Source organism: Macaca fascicularis, chromosome 17, assembly GCF_037993035.2.
Source record: "Macaca fascicularis isolate 582-1 chromosome 17, T2T-MFA8v1.1".
NCBI lineage: Eukaryota > Metazoa > Chordata > Mammalia > Primates > Cercopithecidae > Macaca > Macaca fascicularis.
Genome location: NC_088391.1, coordinates 21,722,077 through 21,738,462, shown reverse-complemented (window position 1 = coordinate 21,738,462; position 16,386 = coordinate 21,722,077). Strand labels below are relative to the sequence as shown.

Below are 16,386 nucleotides of genomic sequence, written 5' to 3'. Positions count from 1 at the left end.
ATGGGGACATAGGCATTGGATAAATGCTCCCATTCCAAATGGGAGAAATTGACCAAAACAAAGGGGTTAGAGACCCCATGCAAGTCTGAAATCAAACAGGGAAGTCATTAAATCTTAAAACTCCAAAATTATCTCCTTTAACTCCATATCTCACATCTGGATCATGCTGATGCAAGAGGTGGGCTCCCATGGTCTTGGGCAGTTCTGCCTCTGTAGCTTTGCAGGATACAGTCCCCCATCCTAGCCACTTTCAAGGCTGACATGGAGCATCTGCAGCTTTTCCAGGCATGTAATGCAAGCTGTCAGTGGATCTACCATTCTGGGATCTTGAGGATGGTGGTCCTTTTCTCACAGCTAAACTAGATAGTGCTCCACTCCAGTGGGGACTCAAAAGCAAGTTAGTCCTCAAAAGCAAGTTATTGTGGGGGCTTCAACCCCACATTTCCCTTCCACACTGCACTAGCAGAGGTTCTCCATTAGGGCTCCACCCCTGCAGCACACCTTTGCCTGGACATCTGGGCATTTCCATACATCCTCTGAAATCTAGGCAGAGTTTCCCAAACCTTAATTCTCATCTTCTGTGCACCCACAGGACCAACACCACATGGAAGCTACCAAGGCTTGGGGCTTGCACCTTCAGAAGCAATGGCCTGAGTTGTACCTTGGCCCCTTTTAGCCATGCCTGGGGTGACTGGCACAAGCCCCAAGTCTACACACAGCAGAAAGGCCCTGGACCCAGCCCATGAAACCATTTATTCCTCCTAGGACTCTGGGCCTGTGATGGGAGGTGTTGCCATGAAGGTCTCTGACATGCCCTAGAGACAACGTCCCCATTGTTTGGTGATTAACATTTGGCTCCTCATTACTTATGCAAATTTCTGCAGCTGGCTTGAATTTTCCCCAGAAAATGGATTTTTCTTTTCTATTACATCATCAGGCTGAAAATTTTTCAAACTTTTATGCTCTGCTTCTCTTTTAAACATAAGTTCTAATTTCAAACCATCTCTTTGTGAATGCATAAAACTGAATGATTCCAGAAGAGTCCAGGTCACATCTTGAATGCTTTGCTCTTAGAAATTTCTTCCACCAGATACCTTAAATCATCTCTCTCAAGTTCAAAGTTCCCCAGAACTCTAGGGCAGGGGCAAAATGTCACCAGTCTCTTTGCTAAAGCATAGCAAGAATGACCTTTGCTCCAGTTCCCAAGAAGTTTCTGATCTCCATCTGAGACCACATCAGCCTGAACATCATTGTCCACATCATTATTAGCATTTTATTCAAAATCATTCAACAAGTCTCTAGGAAGTTTCAAACTTTCCCACATCTTCTTATCTTCTTCTGAGCCCTCCAAACTGTTCCAACCTCTGCTCATTTCTCAGTTTCAAAGTCATGTCCACATTTTCAGGTATCTTTATAGCAGTAACCTACTATACCAGTAGCAATTAACTGTACTAGTCCATTCTCACACTGCTATAAAGATACTACCCAAGACTTGGTAATTTATAAAGAAAAGAGGTTTAATTGATTCACAGTTCCACATAGCTGGGGAGACCTCAGGAAACTCACAATAATGCTGGAAGTGGAAGAGGCACGTCTTACATAGCAGCAGACAAGAGAGAGGGGGGAGTGAAGAGGGAAGAGCCTCTTATAAAACCATCAGATCTTGTGAGAACTCACTAACAACCACAGAAACAGCCTGGGGGAAACAGCCCTTATGATCCAATCACGTCCCATCAGGTCTCTCCCTTGACATGCGTGGATTACAATTCAGATGAGATTTGGGTGGGGACACAAAGCCAAACCGTATCGGCAGGTATCATTCTTTCATTTCTATGTTTAGAACTCTCTTAAGGGTCTCTTGTGATCAATTAGTTGTAAACACCACTGTACTCGGACCAGCCATTAAGGATCTCTTGTAAGCCTGGTCTAATGGTAACAAATTCCCTTAGTGCTTGCTTGTCTGCAAAAGATTTTATTTCCCCTTTGTTTATGAAGCTTAGTTTGGAAGGGTATGAAAATCCTGAATGGAATTTCTTTCCGTAAAGAATGTTTAAAATAAGTTTTCAATCTCTCCTGGCTTATAAGGTTTCTGCAGAGAAGACTGCTGTTAGACTGATGGGGTTCCCTTTGTATGAGATCTGACCTTTTTCTCTAGCTGCTTTTACGATTTTTTCTTTACTGGACAGTCTGGTGACCATATGGCTTGGTGATATTTGTTTTGTATAATATCTCACAGGAGTTCTCTGGATTTTTCATATTTGGATGTCTACCTTTCTGGTGAGATTAAGATAATTTCATTGAATTTTTCCCTCAATATGTTTTCCAGGTTGTTTACTTTTTCTCCTTCTCTCTCAGGAATATCAATAATTCATAGATTTGGTTGCTTTACATAATCCCATATTTCTTGAAGACTTTGTCCATTTCCTTAAATTCTTTTTTCTTAATTTTTGTCCAACTGGATTAATTCAAAAGACCAGTCTTTAAGCTCAACATCAGAGTTTAAATACAAAAAGAGCTCTTTCTGCATAGCTTGCTGTTCCTCAAACCCTGTGTTTCTTAAGGCTTAAAAAAAACTTTGTATTTCCATTTCTTATTTGCTAACAACCTATCCTCAGACATCCTGACTTTCCAGCCACTTCTAAGTGTGACATTGGAGTTACATCATTATCTTTGTTGTCTGAATCCCAACATGTGAACTCCAGTCTCTGTGAGTTTTAGTTATTTGACTACTTGACCTGATCTAGCTATACTTGGTATTTCTGTCATGCTCTTTATTCTTTCTGTGACCCATTTCACACAAACTTCCACCAGAGCTAAGCACTCTCCAATTTGCATTTGATAAGACATGACAGAGCCACATCAGAACCTGTCATCATAATCTGCTACTGCCTTAGGCTTAGTGAGCAGTGTCCATGTTACTGAACTCCACCATCCACAGAGTCCTTAGAGGCCTCTAGAGAAAGGTTCTCTGGGTCTTCTCAATCTCTGCTCCTTCCTACAGGAGAACCCTCAAGGCAAATTGTGGAAGTGGACCAAGTCCACCCTGGGCTGATTTAGGAAACTCCTGGCTGCTTAAGCCTATTACTGCTTCTCTAGACAGCTCCCAATTTTACAGTTCTTCTTTCTTAAAATTCACCATTCCCATATTCTAGTCCTGCATGGTCTTTACTGGACTAATCCATGCTGATGTGTGAATGACAGGGTATATGTTATCCTACTCAGGTAAGACAACTGCACTTTAACAAAAACTTTCTGGAAATAGTGTTGTAACCCAAAGAAAATCCTCTTAAAAAGCACTATTCCAACTCTAAGAAGTCTGCTAGAGGATGTGCATTTGTGGCAAATAAAGCTTGCAGTGCTTCTGAAATTATAGGATGTAACCAGCTCTTTATTCCACCTGAACATAATGCCAGTCCTCATGGCATATGAATCCTTGTAAGAAGTGTCACCAGATGCAAAGTAGTGGGAAATGGAGAAGTGTTAATCTTATGCACATTAGCTTGAAGGGGAAGATAATCATTAAGTATCCAATTTATTTTGCTACTTCTTCCTGGGAGGAAAAAAAGGAATTAACATTTATTGAAACTCAACTGTGGGCTAGTTATTATGCTGGAAACTTGATATTCACAATCTCATTAGTTCTAAGAATAGCTATCATTTGTTAAGTGCTTGCTTTGTGCTATATTCTAGACTAAGAGCTTTAAATATATTACTTATTTGAATCCTACTAACAATCCTACAAAATAAGTATTATCTTCCATTTTACTAGGCAGAAACAAGGCTAGAGAAGTTAACTTGCCTAGTACTATGCAACTAATCAGTGGCAGAGTAGGAGTCAGACTTTGATCTAACTTCAAAACCTGTGTCCTTAACACAGTCCTCTAAGACAGCTATAATAATCCCATTCTTCAGATGAGGAAACTGAGACTCAAAAAAGTTAAGTAATTTGCTCTTTGTCACAGAGCCAATTGGTGATGAACCTAGTTTCCTCAATTTCAGGTCCACCTTGGTATAAAGCCCTATGTTCCTACTTGTTGACCCTTGGCAGGAGTTGAAGAGATGCCCTCCTCTCAAAAGACCTTTATTTCAGCATATGGGTCATTCCAAGATAAATAATGTGGGTGAATATCAGAAAATATGTACAAAATGCACAAGGACTACTCCTCAAGATAAAAGTTGACCTAAATGTCTGGGGTTTAATCTCTGTCAGTACTACTATGCTGACATTCAAATGTCTTTCTCTAAATTTCACCATCACCACACTTCAGTGTATGATGAGGAAGAGCTTGGTTATTGAGAGAAGGCTCCAGTCGAATTTGCTATATATACATAATTGCTTATATTGCTTATTCCCATGAAATAAAGAATACTAGGAATGCAGAAGGTGGAAAATAGGGTACAGTCAATGTTGAAATGAAGTTCAAAGCAATGACTAAAGGAGTTAACATAAAATTATTCTGGAAGAAGAGATTTGTTGGGCTGGAAGGGATGTGGATAATTGTGAAAATAACTATGCCTGAGGGGGGTGGTGGCAAAGACAGACAGAAACAAATCAGAGAAATAAACAGGTTTCAAGCCATTCTGTGTGAGGAAAAAAAACCAACAAGGGCTTTACATCTTTTCCCAGAGCTGTCCTTGGGTAATTTCTAACTCATGAATTCTCCCTGAAGGCTGGCAGGTGGCCTTGGCCTGAACTTCTTTGAGGATGATTTTGTGACTTCCCTTCCTGGTTATAACCTATGCTGGGAGTACATAGGATCTGGCAGACCCACTGTGAATTCAAGGCAGACATTCATGTAGATGACTGCATAAAGTAAAGTATGTTGACTGGGAGAAAGAGCGCTGATTTGGGAACTAGCAGACTAGGTTTTAACCTCATCTCTACCACTGAAAGTTTTCTAACTTCTCAGTGCCTCAGTTTCCCTAAGGTTGGAGGAATAAGTGCAAATTATTGTAAGAAGTGTCACATGAAGCCATCTAGAACAATGCCTGGCACATGTCAGATGTTCTTCCACCTTGCATAGGTCTTTTTAATATAAGAAGATATAAATCCTACCTACCTTGAACTTAAAACAAATTTTTCCCTTCCTGCTGCAGGTTTTAGGTGAAAACTATAGTCCTCTTCAGAATCTATATCGAATTATTTTTAATATTTTTATGACACCAAATTTTAAACCTTTAATCATGGCCATGATTTTTTTTGGAAACATCTAAAAATCATTTTAGCACCAAGCCTGGTGAATAAACTGGATAATATGTTTTTTTCATTAAAAAGGAAAGAAGGGAGAGAAGAAAGGAAGAAGACACAAAAATGCCTGAAGGACTGATTTTGTTGGGTGACTCAAACTGACAAAATGTTAGTCCAAAAAGAAGTTTCTAAAAATGGCAGCAATTTGGAATAAGAATCTTCTTTGAAAGGAACAAGAAGATAACATTCATTTGGATATGAATGTCCTTTTGAACTTGACAAAAAAAAAAAAAAAAAAAAAAAAAAGCATGCAGTCACACCTTGTAAACCTCTGAAAACAGGAAAGAGGGAAGGGATCAGATGATGCAAAATCTCTCATTCGTCCTTTCTCAGATTCTACTGGGTTGGCTATATCCTCCTTGTTGGCTGTGTGTATACAGTACCTCTATAAGGAAAAACAGACTGTAACATATTTACTCCTATTGTTTTCTCTGGTTTTACAAGCTTTCCTGGAAACAGCAGAAATACCAGTCTGAAAATTGAAGTTAAAAGAAGCAGATTCTAATACTGATTGTATATGTGATATTGGGTGTTACTTGTCCTCTCTGAACCCCAGTTTCCTCCTTTGTTCATCTGTAAAAGCGCGGGATTCATTTTAGGTCTGATTGGACTAATACAGTATTTTGTTCTTGCCACACTGCATTCTTCTCAGGGAAGCAACATGATTCTCATATGTAGATGCAGATGTGGATTGACCAGGAATTCATAAAGCACGAGATTCAGGGCCACTCAACTGCACAGACTACTCCTGGGCCCTGGAGGTGATGATGTGTTCACAGGGTCATATATTTTTGTAAAATTTGCCAATGTAGGCACCTTTGTGTTTTTTAAAATTATTTCTTTCTTTCTCTTATTGTTGTTATTATTATTATTATTATTTTGAGACAGGAGCTCTCTCTCTTACCCAGGATGGAGTGCAGGGGCCTGACCATAGCTCACTGCAGCCTTTAACTCCTGGGCTCAAGCCATCCTTCTGCCTCAGCTTCCCAAGTAGCTGGGACTACAAGTGTGCTCTGCCATACCTGGTTAAATTTTTTTACTTTTTATTTTTGTAGAGATAAGGTCTTTCTATGTTTCCCAGGCTGGTCTCAAACTCTTGGCCTCAAGGGATCCTCCCTCCTCAGCTTCCTAAAGACCTGGGATAACAGGCATGAGCCACCATGCCCGGCCTGTATTCTTTTTCTTAAAGACAGTTTCTGACATTGCTTAAGGCTCAAGTTCCACAAAACGTGGATCTGCCCAAATATAAAAGACATGTTTCTTCCAAACCCACCATAAAATTTAGACTTCATGGAAAGTAGACAAAATCATCAAGTGATCAAATAAGAAAAGTCCAGAAGCTAGCTTTAAAACCAAGCACTTTCAAGTTCCTCCACCTCTCATCTCCTCTTTGACTTATTCTGTTTTGTTGTGTTGTTTTGTTTTGTTTAATAACAAGAAGTGGAGACTTTAAATGGTCAAATGGCTGACCCAAATTCACAACCTAGATTGAAGTAATAAAATGCACTCCTGATAATAGTTTTCTGCTCCAGCACCAGGGGCAACAAAAACCCTGAAAGCATGTGGCGATCTACTTCACTAACTGCACAAATTACAAACTGCAGAGTGAAACCAGTGAAACTGGATATACAGCCAGTTGTCATTCCTTGAAGGCCAGTTGTCACATTCACCTCATGTTTTTCTACATCATGTAAAATAGAGTGGCCAAGAGCTGTTTTTCAGGCACAGTGGAGATTGTTTCTACTCTCAATTACAGTGACTAAAATAGTAAGAAGTGCACTGAGAAAAGAGAATGGGCTGGCATTTATTTAATTAGTTTTCAATACAGAGTCAGTCTTCGTAAAAATGAGTTGGGGGTGTGTGTGCTTAGGGTTCCTCCCAGTTGCTGCATGCTCCTATGGCTTGCCTTCCTCACAGACCTCTGTGGCTTGCCATCTTCACAGCCCCTGCCTCTGGCTTGCCTTTGGGGTATAACCAGTAGTATGTGTTCTCCTGCCGCAGCCTCACAGGCCATCTCCATGTTCTTGGAGCTTGAACCAAGTTCCCTGGACTGTCTGGGTACCCACACCTCACCAAGCTGCACGGAGTCTCAGCTCCTCTCCACATGGGGGGCATCAACCCTGGTGTATTCTATTCCCGCAGGGAAAACATAGTCACCACGAGATTACTAAACACGAATCTGACTTCAGCTGCAGGGAAGCCAGGAGAATTGTCCTTGGGGGGTAAACTACACACACACACACACATATTTATTCAAGTTGTTGGGAATGTGAGCTATGATGTGATGTTTCACAAGCCACTTATGCAATGGTCAGCCTACTTCCTGAAATTGATTCCGCTGGTGGTGGCGGTAGGAGAAATATATCATGGAAATTTTTTAAACAAACAATAATTATGCATGTATTAAACTGTACATTCCTTTGTCCATTAAATTCTATCCTTCCCTATCTTGTTCACTGCTGTGCTTCTAGTTCTTTGCTCTGCCTCTACCCATAACCAATATTGTCCTCTGGAGACATAAGTTGTCAAACTCTCTTAACATTCATTCATAAAAATGTTTATTGAGTGCCTACCTTGTGCCAGCACTGTGTTTTGCTCTTGGGGAAGGAAAATTAAGAAGAAATGGCTCCTGCCCTTATGGACTATACAGTCCAGTGAGAATGATGAAGTAACAGAAGCCACAGTGCACTGCAGTTAAGTATTGAGATCAGGTCCACTCATAGGATGTCTACACCTGAATCTATTCAAATGCTTTCAGGGGATGCCTGGAAGAGATGTTCAGTGGAGTCTCACACACACTCCCTAGATGTGACCAAAGAAGCTCTGCAGTGATCCAAATATTTCATTTGGAGAAAACATTCTACTGTTTTCAACACATATAATGAGTATCTAGTGCTTTGGTTTTCTATTGCTGCCACAATAAGTTACCACAAACCTGGCAGCTTAAAACAACACTCATTTATTATTTCACAGTTTTATAGGTCAGATGTCCAGCAGACTTGGCTGGGATTCTGCTTAGGATCTCCCAAGTCCAAACTCAGGGTATCAGGGCTCTCTAAGGGAGACTCCACTCTCTGGTCCATTCATGTTGTCAACAGAATTTATTTCCTTCTCATGGTTCCCATGTTTCCCCTCTGTCTTGAAGCCAGCAATAGTGGATTTAGCACTTCTCATACTTCACAACCCTCTGACTTCCTCTGTACCTTCCTCTTATGATTTCAAGGGCTCATATGATTACATCTGGCCCACCTGGCTAATCCAGGATAATTGCCCTAATTTAAAGCTTTTTAGGAATAAGTCATTGATACATAATATCTCACAAGTCTATTTCTCTTCCTTAGGAAACATGTCATTTCCCCCATATTTTGTCTGTAGAATTTTTGTCCTAATCCTAAATAGGAAGTTGGCAGTTAACCCTAACACAATGAAAAAACAAAATTCTGTGGAAGTTCAGTCACGAGAAAGAAGTCCGTGAGAGAGATTCACAAGTTTTAAATTCTACACCTCATACCTGTGAGAATGTCTGTTATTTAAAAAGAAAGAAAAAGAATAACAAGTGTTGGTAAGGATGTGGAGGAATTGGAACCAGTGTTGGTAGGACTGTAAAATGGTGCAATTGCTATGGAAAATAGTGTGGTAATTCCTCAAAAATTAAAAATAGAACTACTGGCCGGGCGCGGTGGCTCACGCCTGTAATCCCAGCACTTTGGGAGGCCGAGGCGGGCGGATCACAAGGTCAGGAGATCGAGACCATGGTGAAACCCCGTCTCTACTAAAAATAGAAAAAAATTAGCCGGGCACAGTGGCGGGCGCCTGTAGTCCCAGCTACTCGGGAGGCTGAGGCAGGAGAATGGCGTGAACCCGGGAGGCGGAGCTTGCAGTGAGCCGAGATTGCGCCACTGCACTCCAGCCTGGGCGACAGAGCAAGACTCCGTCTCAAAAAAAAAAAAAAAAAAAAAAAAATAGAACTACTATATGATCCAGCAATCCCATTTGTGGGTATATATCCAAAAGAATTGAAAGCAGGGTCTCAACATGCTCACAGCAGCATTATTCCCACAATAGCCAAAAGGTAGAGGCAACCCAAGTGTTCATCAAAGGATGAATGGATAAACAAAATGTTGTATATACAGCGGGATATGATTCAGCCTTAAAAAGGGAGAAAATCCTGTCACATGCTACAACATGGGTGAACCTTGAAGACACGCTAAATGAAATCATCTAGTCACAAAAAGATGAATACTGTATGATTCCACTCATATGAGGTACCTAGAGTAGTCAAATTCATAGAAACAGAAAGTAGAATGGTGGTTACTAAGGGGCTGAGGAGAAGAGGAAAAATGGAGTTGTTATTTAAAGGGTATAGAGTTTCAATTCTGCAAAATGAAAAAGTTCTGGAGATCTGTTTCACGACAATGTGAACATACTTAACACTACTGAACTGTATGCTATAAATGGCTAAGTGGTAAATTTTATATAAGTATTAATATCATATTTTTTAAAACAGAATATACCAACACCAAGAGTGAACCCTAATTTAAACTATGGACTTTGGGTGATAATGATTTTTCAGTTTAGGTTAATTGATTGTAACAAATGCACCATTCTGGTACAGGATGTTGCTAGTTGGGGAAGCTGTGCTTGTATGGGGGCAGAAGGTATAGGAATTCTCCATACTTTCTGATCAATTTTGCTGTGAACCTAAAACTTCTCTAAAGAATAAATCTAGTTAAAAAACAGTTCTGAATTTTAGACTATGGAAATTGTAAACATCCAATAATACCTTCAGAAAAACTTGCTTATGCCATGGGTGAGGACGTCAGTGGATGGCCTCAAAGACAACATTAGTGTGTTATAATCCAAGCCATAACCTATGGTCAATTCTTGCTCCTTTGGGAGTCACTCCTTTGGAAGAAGCAGAACTCCTTCTTTCTGCATCTGCAACATAAGGGAACACATTAAGTGACCACTAAGGCCAATTTGACCAATACATAACTTTATGAGACTATGATTGTAGGTTCCATACGTAATTTTCATTGAGTGAATGGTTGTAAAATAGATGACTTAACTTAGGATTTGTGTTTGTGATTCATGATTATGTAATACTTCCCAGATTCCCCATTGAGAGATGTAACAACAATGGCTGTGTCCATGAATTCACACATAACTATAATTTGAATTTTCATATGCAGGACCTAAAAGCAATTAAGCTGTCCTTCCTTAAAAAAAATACAGCCACAAAACAAAGCTCAACGAATTTTAAAAGATCAATATTACAGAAACTATCTTTTTCTAAAAGTGGTAAAAATAAACTAGAAATCAATAGCAGAAGGAAAACTGGAAATACACAGATAAGTGGAAATTTAAAAACACCACCTTGGTGCAGCACACCAACGTGGCACAAGCATACATATGTAACAAACCTGCACGTTATGCACGTGTACCCTAGAACTTAAAGTATAATAATTAAAAAAATAAAAATAAATAAAAAATAAAAAAAATAAAAACACCATCTTAAACAACCAATAGATCAAAGAAGAAGTCATAAGGGAAATTAGAAAATATCTTGAGACAAATAAAAACAAAGCTTATGAGATGTAGGAAAAGCAGTGCTAAGAGGAGAGTTTGTAGCTATAAACATATGCAATTAAAAGAAGAAGAAAGATCTCAAATTAAAAACCTAACTGTACACCTCAAGGAACCCGAAAAAGGAAAACAAACTAAACCTAATGCTAGCAGAAGGGAGAAAATAAAGATTAGAGCAGAGACGAATGAAATAGAAAATAGGAAAACAATAGAAAACTACATAAAATTAAGAGTTAGTTATTTGAAAATACCAAAAATCGACAGTGCCTTCAACAAATGGTATTGGGAAAACTAGATATCCTCATGCAAAAGAATGAAATTGAACCCTTATCTTACACCATGTTCAAAAATTAACTTGGGCTAACGACCCAAAGGTAAGACCTCAAACTTACAAAACTGTTAGAAGAAAAGGGGGGAAAGCTTTATGATATTGAATTTGGCAATGATTTCTTAGAAATGACATGAAATAGGCAACAGATGCAAAATAGGTAAATGAGACTCTTTCAAACTCAAAAACTTTCGTTCATCAGTAGACACAATCAGCACAGTGAAAAGACAACCTATGGAATGGGAAAAATATTTACAAATTATATATCCGATAAAGGGTTGGTGTCCAAAATATATAAAGAACTCCTACAACTTAACAACAAAAAAAATCAAATAACTTGATTTTTAAATGGGCATAGGAATTGAATAGACATTTCTGCATTTTATTTTTTGTTAATGTTCTATTTATATCCTGTTTTCATTTTGTATTGCGCATTTTTCTTATTGATTTGTGGGAATTATTCATATATTTCATATATTATTGATATCAATATTTTATCAGTTATATGCATACATTGCTTTTCTTTTGCTACTGTAACAAATTGTGACCAACTTAGTAGCTTGAACAACACATATTTATTGTTTTACATTGCTGTAGATTGGAAGTTCGACATGGGTCTTAATGAACTAAAATCATAGTGTTGACTGGGGTGCATTTATGGAGCAGAGAAGGAAGAATCCCTCTTCTTGCCTTTTCCAGCTTCTAGAGGCCACCCCTGTTCCCTGCTCGCGGCTCCTTCCTACGTCTTCAAAACCCAGCAATGTTTCATCTCTGACCATTCTTCCATAGTCGTACATCGTCTGACCATAGCCAAGAAAAGTTCTCCATTTTTAAGGATTCATTCAGGATTATCTCCCCCATCTCAAGGTCCTTAACCTTTGTCACAAATACAAATTCCCTTTTGCAATGTAAGGTAACATATTCACAGATTCTGGGGATTAGGATGTCAAGAGAATGGTTTGATAAATCCCCATAAGCCCATTCCCCAGATTCAACAATTACCAACATTTCATCACATTTGCATTAGCTCTTTGGTCCTTGCTTTTTAAAATATTTTTTCAGTGAGGTACAGCTTACCTACAACAAAATACATAGATTTTAAGAGCAAGATATAGGACATTTCTATCCCTCAGAAGGTTTCCTCCTGCCCCTTTGCTGAATCCTACCCCCTACACCAGCATCGCCAGCATCCCATAGGCAGCCATTGTTTTTATTTCCATCTTAAATGTAGTAATAGAATCTTTTGCAGCTGGCTTCTTTTAATCAAAATAATGTCTTAGAAGTGTGTTCATGTTGTTCCGTGTATCAGTAGTTCCTCCCTTTTTACTGCTGAGTATTATTCTAATGCCTAAATATGCCACAATTGGCTTATCTATTCTACTTGTCGAGAGACATTTTACTTGTTTCAAGTTCGGGTTATTATGAATAGAGCCGCTATTGATATTCTCATAAAAGCCTTTCTATGGACATATGTGTTCATTTCTCTTGTGTAAATACCTATAAGTCATGGAGTAGGTATATACTTAACTTCATAATAAAGTTCAGAAGAAACTGAAAAACAGTTTTTCAGATTACCTAATTTTATTTTCTCAGCAGCAATGTATGAGAATCACAGTTGCTTCACATCCTTGCTTACGTTTCTTATTGTGTATCTTTTTTATTTTATCTATTTTACTTAGTATGAAGTGGTATTTCCTTGTGATTTTTATTATATTTCCCTAACGTCTAATGACGTTGGGCAGCCTTACATGAGCTTACTGGCCTTTCATAACTCATTTGTTTTTGTGTCACTAATCATTCTATTTTTGAGTTGAGTTCTTTATACAGTCCAGATCTAAGCATTTTGTCAGATACAGGTATCACAAATATTTTCCACCAGTCTATGGTTTTGATTCATTTCTTATATATCTTTTAAGGAGTATACTTTTTTTTGCTTTTTTATTGAAGTGTAATTGACATACAATAAACTGTACCTGTTGAAAGGGTTCAATTTGATGAACTTTGACACATGCATACACCTTTGAAAACATCACTACAATCAAAATAATGAACATTTCTATCATCCCCAAAATTTCCTGGTGCCCTTTAATAATCCATACCTCCCTCCACCCCTGTCCTCACACAACTACTTACCTTTCTGTCACTGTGTATTAGTTCGCATTTCTTAAAATGTTACATATAATACATGGAATAATTTGATATGTATTCTTTGTTATACCTAGCTTCTTTCACTCAGCATAGTGACTTTGAGATGGATCCTGACAATTGTGTATATCAATAGTTCATTCCTTTTCATCACTGAGTACTATTTCACTGCATAGATATACCATAATTTATTTAACAGTTGATGGCTATTTGCACTTTGGGAGGTTTTGAATATTACACAAACAGCTGCTATGAACATTCATGTACAAGTCTCTGTGTGTACATGTTTTCATTTACCTTGCATAAATACTTAGGAGTAAAATGGCTGAGTTGTATGGTAAGTGTATCTTTAGTCTTTTAATAAATTGTCAAACTGTTCTCAAAGGGTTTTATAGCACACATTGTCAGAAGGGCCATGCTCTCTCTGAAGGCTGTGGAAAAGAATCCTTCCTTGCCTCTTTCCTAACTTCTTATGGTTGTTGGCAATTTTTCGTGTTCATTGACTTGCAGCTGCATCACTTCAATCTCTGTCTCTCCCTTAACATGGACTTCTTCCCTGTGTTTCCTTTGTATCTGTGTGTCCAAATATCCCTCTTCTTCCTCTTACAAAGTCACCATTCACAGAATTAGGGCTTATCCTAATCCAGTATGATTTGCTTACATCACCAAAGATCCTATGTGCAAAAATAGATTCACAGGTACCAAAGGTTAAGACCTCAACATATCTTTTGTGGAACACAATTCAACCCACAACAATGTGAATTTATCTTTACTAGTCCTACTTGTAATTTTGAGTTCATATGTGCACACTTGCTATGAGGAGTCATGTCTTTAATTCAGGAAAAATGTAAAATACCTCTTAAAATATCTAGCATTTTATTCAGTCTCTTCCTTTGGAACTCCTCTTAAAAATATGGAAAATCATAGATCTACTTGCTGTGTCTCTTAACGCCTTTTTCATATTTCTGAATCTCTTTATGTTTTTGTTCTGTTTTCTGGGTTAATTATTCTATACTATCTTCCGAATTTCTAATGCTATTTTTAACTGTGTTAAAACTATAACTCATTATACCTAGTGAGGATTTTTGCTTTTGTTTTTTTCATTTCAGTGACTATATCTTTTAGCTTAAATGTATCTTTTGAGTTTTCTTCTTTTATATTTTAGCTGTCATTACTGTGTGTTAGGAGCAGATAAAAGTGTGTCAAAGTAACAATTTATGTAATCATCTAGATCAAAAGTCTTCTTAAACTCCCTCCCAACAGGTTCCTAACCCTAAGAATTTGGCACTGTTTACCCATCCTTCTATTTTGAAATGCTCTTCTCCATTGGCTTCAAGATAAAACTCTGTCCCTCTTCTCCTGTACTCCTTCTTAGGTTTCTTCCGGGTTAATCTTACCCTGGTCTCCCTTCAGATGTTGAGTGATCTCATACAATTCTATTATTCTGTAGGTAAGAAAAAGTTACTAAAGGTTTTTGAAAAGAAGAATAGAATACTTCAGACATCTCTGTGAAAAGGATTTTTTTTTAACCCTATATCGAAGAAACTCTTTGCTACATTCAGCTATAGATATGGATTCAGATATCCACAGGAAAATTGCTCTACCCAGAACTCTAATCATTCTTCACTGCAGAATCAGCGTGACAAATTATCTTGTACGGACACAGATTCTTTCTCCACAGTGACTGTAACTCACCTTTGATATCTGACAGGATTAAAGCAAGTACTGGCAGGTTGGCAACTGGCAGAAATCAAACATGGGGCTACTCTGAAATGCAGATGGTTCTTCTTGGCAATTAATCTTTCTCAAGGCAAAATGGGTGCCTTGGTTTGGAGGTTGTCTGTTACCCAATAGTAGTACCAAATGATAGCCACATGTATAACTCCCTTGGAAAAGCTGGGGGAAGGGATTCCTCACTTGCTACCCTTCCAAATGATAAAAGTAATTTCAGTAGTCCAAAAGAGAAAAGACCAGACCAAGATGCACCCAGTTGCCCTGGAATAATACTTACAGTCCTAATAATAATAATAATAGCTAACATGGAAAATGTTTTTACGTAGTCAGGTATTTTTCTGAGTACTTTATATGTATTAACGAACAATCCTCATAACTTCTCTATAAAGTGAGTACTATTTTTACCCCCATTTAACACCTGACAAAACTCAAGAACAGAGAGATTAAATAAGTTGATCACAGCTGCAATACATGTTATAGGCCCCCAACTCTTGGGCTTCTTTTCTATTCTTCAAGAATTACCTTCACCTTCTCTAATCACTCAGACACAGAGTGACCAGATAAAACACAGGATATCCAATTAAATGTGAAGCTCCAATAAACAGCAAATAACTTTTTAGTATAAATACGTCTTATGTTTGGGACATACACTAAAGTATTATTTCTTGACTATCTAAAATCCAAATTACCTGGATATTCTGTATTTTTATTTGCTAAATCTGGCAACCCTGCCTAGGGACTTTGTGTTCTCCCTACCTCATCAAAATTGCTCGTCAAGAAAATTATAGGCTGGGCGTGGTGGTTCACACAAGTAATCTCAGCACTTTGGGAGGCTGAGGAGGGTGGATCACTTGAGGTCAGGAGTTCAAGACCAGCCTGGCCAACATGGTGAAACCCCATCTCTTCTAGAAGTACAAAAATTAGTCAGGCACGTGGCTCGTGCTTGTAATCCCAGCTACTCAGGAGGAGAATCAATTGAACTGGGAGGCAGAGGTTGCAGTGAGATGGCACCAGCCCAGTTAACAGAGCCAGATTCTGCCTCAAAAAAAAAAAAAAAAAAAAAGAAAAGAAAAAAAAATGTAATTGTCCATGTATTTTTTTTTAACTGAAGTCAACCTGTCCTCCTTCTCAGATATAGTCACAATTTAAACCTCATTTCAAATTTTGATATAATTTTAGAACTCAGTAAACAAGTGAGGGAGATTTTAGGGGAATAACAAGAAAACTTATTTCCCTAGCCCCGAGAGTTCACTGGTGACCTTTTTGGACTAAGCCCTATCTAGAGCTATTCTGGATGGATATTCAGGATAAGCACCAGAAGAAGCCTCACCCAGACTATCCTGCT

The 16,386-nt window shown here is 38.3% G+C and overlaps 1 long non-coding RNA gene across 1 annotated transcript in view; it reads right to left on the bottom strand.

Moving 5' to 3' along the window:
- LOC107126552 (uncharacterized) overlaps window positions 1-10,186 on the bottom strand; it is a 47,233-nt gene extending 37,047 nt beyond the window's left edge. The window contains exon 1 of the long non-coding RNA XR_006693663.3: window positions 10,032-10,186. This is a non-coding gene — a long non-coding RNA (uncharacterized lncRNA). The remainder of the gene's footprint in view (window positions 1-10,031) is intronic.
- Between the last annotated feature and the right edge of the window lie 6,200 nt (window positions 10,187-16,386).